Raw genomic sequence first — 5,421 nt, forward strand, 5'->3', positions numbered from 1 at the left:
GGGCTTAAGTGGAGAGCAAATGTCTTAAGAATGAGGAGGGCAACGAATGTCCAAATGTGCTTGACACAATGGATGGATATATGGATTGTGATAAGAGTTGTACGAGTCCCCAATAAAATGATCTGAAAAAAATGAGTGCTTCCAGTACTTCATCAGCTTGTTGAAACATTTCACTTGTATTACATCAATTCCTGAAGCCTTGATTTTTGCCTAGTTTTCAGTGCAATTTGAACTTCATCCTTTAACAGTATTGGTTCTTGCTCATATGCTACCTACTGATGTTGTGTCAACTAGTTCTTTTTGGTACAGTGTCTCTGTGAATTCTTTCCATCTTCTTTTGATGCTTCTCCCATCGTTCAATATTTTGCTCATAGAATCTTTTAATATTGCAATTTGAGGCTTGAATTTTTTCTTGAGTTCTTTCCATTTAAGATATACTATGTATGTTCTTCCCTTTCAGTTTTCTAATTCTAGGTGTTTGAAAATTTTATCATACTATTAGGCTCTGCCTTCTCGAGATACCCTTTGATATTTGCTATTCAACTCTTTGATTTCATCCTTTCGTCCACTTGCTTTAGCTACTTTATGATGAAGAGAAAGTTTCAGGATCTCTTCTGACATTCCCTTTGATCTCTTCTTTCATTCTCTTCTTAATAATCTTTTACTATTTTCATGAATGGTGATCTTGTTGTCTTTCCACAGATCAGCAAGTCTTCTGGCATTAGTGTTCAAAGTGTCAAATCTGTTCTTGAGATGTTTTGGATTTCAGATGGAATAAACTCAAGGTTGTATTTTGGCTCTTCTTAACTTGTTTTAATTTACTTTGGGAAGAGATAGCCTTTCCATGGTCAAAAGCTCAATACTAGATATTAAAACCAGACCAGGGACTGGTGGTGGAAGAGAATAGTGTATTCCATCTATAGATGTTATGTGCATAGTCACTTTTTGTGTTGGTGAAGAGTATTTACTATGAACAAGTCGTTAGTTTTACAAAATTCTATCATTCAATCTCCAGCTTCCTTTCTATCACCAAGACCATACCTTCCAACTACTATTCCTTCCTCTTTGTTTTCAACTTTTGCATTCCAATTATCAATAATGATGAATTCCTCTTGATTGCATGTTTGATCAATTCCCTACTGAAGCCATTGGTAAACCAGAAAACCAAACTCACTACCATCAAGTTCATGCTGACTCGGGGTGACCCCACTGTTGGTTTCAACTGTTTATAGGAGTAGAATTCTTCAAGTTCTTCCTTACTAGCTTTTGTGGCTGATGCCTAAATTTGAAGAATAGTTGTATTGATTAGATTTCCTTGACTGAGAATAGATATAAACCTATCACAAAGAGCATTGAACTTTAAGACTGATTGGCAATTTCCTTTTTGACAATGAATGCCATGCCATTGCTCTTTATTGTCATCCCAGCATAGAAAATCATATGATTTTCTGATTCAAAATTGACAATACCAGTCCATTTCAATTTTGATGACTTCCTTCGATTCATACTTCACACATTCCAAGTTCCGATCATGAACAGATCTTTGTACCTGTTTCTCATTACCTTGGGTTGCACCCCATCAGCAACTGAAGATGCTGAAAGCTCCCCACTCACAGCTTCTACCCAACTCATATCACCATGGTCAATTCTAGAGTGATAAATCATCTTATCAATCCCATATAGAGTGCCCTCTGACCCAAGGACCCCATTTTCCTGCGCTATCGCCAACAATGTTCTGCTTCCATTCAGTAAGCCCTCAGTAACCTACCATGTTTTGAAACTATGCATAAAAAAAGAAAGAAACTATACATAAGGTTTTCAGGGGCTCCTTCCTTTGAAGTGGGGAGCCAATTTGTTCTTTATTGTCTGTTCTTACTCTGGAATCTCTGCTGAAACATGTTCACTTTGGGTGACCTTGCTGGAAGTTGAATTAACAATGACATAGCTTTCAGCATCACAGCATCACACAAGCCACCACAGTATGACAAACTGATAGACAAATGATGGGAACAAGTCTGTAGCAGGATGCAATCCAGAACTTCAGAGTGTGTCCCTGACATTGACATTCTTATAAATGACTTCCTTGAACCGAGGCATATTGGCACTTGGCTCCAGAATTTTGTTACCATTCCACCTAGAAAATGCTAGTGTGTAAGGGTTGTAGGCATTTTTTTTTAATGTAGGTGTTAACATTCTGAATGATTTCCCCATATCCCTTTTGGCTGTAAGGTAATTCAGTGGAATCCATCTTGTTGACACCAACAATTAGTTATTTCACACACAGTGTGTAAGCCAGAAGGAAATGTTCTTGGGTCTAGATATTCTTGTACATACCAGCTTCAAATTCACCAGCACCAGGAGCATTATTCAGCACAGCACAGTCAGCTTTTGATATTCTTGTAACCATTCTTTTGATCAAGTATGTATGTCCCGGGGCATCAATGATGGTAGCATAATTCCTGCTGGTCTCAAATTTTCAAATCAATATGATGCCACACATGTACAGCTTTCAGCTTATTTAAGACCCAGGCACGCTTGAAGGGACCTTTCTCATCTCAGCATCTTTCTTCTCTTTTTTCAATGGTTCTTTTGTCAACCCCACCACATTTGTAAATCAGGTGACCAATAGTGATAGACTTGCCAAAATCAACATGTCCAGTGATGATGATGTTGATATGAATATTTTCCTTTCTCATTTTGCTTTAATTTTTTGCGATGGTTTTCATCAATATCTATAATCTGGTGACAAACTTATCTTTAAAAAAGCTTTTCTACGCTTTTATTTGTCTTACCGCCAAATCCACAGTCTAACTTTTGCTTCACAACATTTTCATTCTATTTTATTATAAATCAATCTATACTCTCTTTTGGATCCCACTTCCCCTCTTCACACAGCCCCATGTTCTTGTACTGCCACTCCTTTCAGGCAGACACAGGCAAGTCACACCAACCCCAACCAAATTCCTTTATTTCAAGTATCTCCCATCCCACTACTTATCATTGATCCTAGCTGATTCAGTGCACAAATCTTACCTGTCAAGACAGGAACCATCAAAAACCTCCTCACCACTCACACATCCAAGTCGCTCAGCTGTAGTATCCCACTGTGCCTCTTGGATTGTTTGGCAAGCTCAAGAAACATCTTCTGCCACTTATCCTATTCCTTTAGACATTCTCTAAGACCTCTCTTTGCTAACTTTCACACCTATCTCTGAGCAGCCCCATCCATCTTAGGGCGAACATGATTTTCAGGCAGATAAAGGCAAATGCCTTAAAGACACAAATCCACTTGTGTTAATGTTTCCATAGCAACAGACTCCTTAACCCCATCCAGTCTAAACCCCCATCTATTTTTCACCACCACCACTATAGCCCCATGGTCCCTCTTTCTTCTCTGGTCTTCCTCCCCTTCTAGCTCCTTCCATCCCTCTCTCTTCTAATTCATACATAAATAAACATAGATGCAAAATTTGTCAACACAATTTTGTCCAATAGAATCCAACAATATATCAAAGATGTAATTCCCTACAACCAAGTGGAATGCCTACCATAGAGGCAAGGATGTTTCTAGAAAACAAGTAATGGAATCCACCATATAAACAAGACAAAGAATAAGAACTATATTAACATGTCAATAGATGCTGAAAAAACATATGAAAATAATCCAACACTCAATTAAATAGGGATAGAAGGGAAATTCTTCAACATTATAAAGGGCATACCCTAAAAAGCCAATGGTCAACATCACACTCAACTGGGAAAAACTGTAAACATTTATTCCGCGAACTAGAACTAAACAAAGATGTCCCCTATCACCACTCTATTCAACATCATGCTGGAAGCATTAGACAACCATTAGACAACCAAAAGAAATCAAGGACAAAAAAATAAAACTCTCACTTTTTTCAGATGGCTTGATTTTAAGTATAAAGAAACATAATGTCTCCACAAGAAGATTGTTGGAAACAATTAAAATATTTGGTAAAGTAGCAAGATAAAATATTAACAAACAGAAATCAATGCGACTCCAATATACCAATGAAAAGAACTCTGAAGGAGGAAGTACATTGGTACAGATAGCAACTGGAAACACAGGGAATCCAGGACAGATGACTCCTTCAGGACCAGTGGTGAGAGTGGCGATGCCTGGAGGGAGGAGGGAATGTGGGTAGAAAGGGGGAACCGATTACAAGAATCTACGTATAGCCTCCTCCCTGGGGGATGGACAGCAGAGAAGGGGGGGGGAGATGTCAGGCTATGTAACTTATGACAAAACAATAATGATTTTTTAATTATTTAGAGTTCATGAGGGAGGGGAGAGTGGGAAGGGAGGGGGGAAATGGGCAGCTGATATTAGGGGCTAGAGTGCAAGGCAAATGTTTTCAGAATGAAGAGGGCAGCGAATGTGCATATGTGCCTGACATAATGGATGGATGTATGGATTGTGATAAGAATTGTACGAGACCTCAATAAAATAATTTAAAAAAAAGAAGAAGATAACTCTGAAGAAGACATCCAAAAAACAGTACTGTTTACTATAGCTACACAAAACAGGAAATACTTCAAATAAACTGAACCAAAGGGAAAAACAGACCTGCACAAAGGAAATAACAAAACACTATTAAAAGACACCAAAAGAGTCCTTTGCAACTGGAAGAACATCCCATGTTCATGAATAGGATGATTGAATACAGTGAAAATATCACTACTCAAGCTCACTAGCCATCTGGGAGATCCAAATAAAAAAATGATGAGATATCACCATAAACCCACAAAGATAGCCCAATTAAAAAAAAAAAAATCAGAGAACAACAAATGCTTGTGTGGATGTGTAAATATTAGAACTCGTGGGACTGTAAGCTTGTATAACCATTGTGGAAAGAGATATGGCATTTCTTGCAACAACTGAGTCTAGGAGTACCATTACAACTCAACAATACCTCGCCCGGACATACCAGGGAGTACCCCCCCAAAAACAGAATTGCTCTGGGCAGAGAGGAGCTTTTTTCTTCTTTTTTTTAATACAGGGGAGAGCGTGAATGCAGTCCCCCACTACCACAAATTATGCAGTCGAGTTTCCCACGATTGGGGAAATCGCAGGGGTCAGCACATCTGGACTGCAATGGATAAGCCTCGCCCTGAGAAAACCACCTTCATGATCATGGTATCTCCCCTGCCAGGTAAGTATGAGGAGTTTTCACAGTACACATTTTTCCCACTAGGCAAGCATTGAGCAACTCTGAGTTAGGGCAACCAGTGGCATCGCCTGGGAAGGTTCTCTCTGGTAACAGTGAGTGTTTTCGTAAAAGCAATTTCACTCAAACCTCATTTTCTGTGATGGCCGATTTAAAAGACCAGCATATGGCTATGAAATTTTGTTTCATGCTCAGGAAAAATGCCGCAGAAACTGTTGTGATGTTA

General features: G+C 38.8%; 1 non-coding gene across 1 annotated transcript; it reads right to left on the minus strand.

Moving 5' to 3' along the window:
• Positions 1-5,024: 5,024 nt before the first annotated feature.
• Positions 5,025-5,188, minus strand: LOC115870402. The gene has a single exon (XR_004046681.1). It is a non-coding gene; the product is annotated as a U1 spliceosomal RNA (small nuclear RNA).
• Positions 5,189-5,421: the final 233 nt, after the last annotated feature.

Source organism: Echinops telfairi, unplaced genomic scaffold (genome assembly GCF_000313985.2).
Source record: "Echinops telfairi isolate 266 unplaced genomic scaffold, ASM31398v2 ScPeMD7_655;HRSCAF=1070, whole genome shotgun sequence".
NCBI lineage: Eukaryota > Metazoa > Chordata > Mammalia > Afrosoricida > Tenrecidae > Echinops > Echinops telfairi.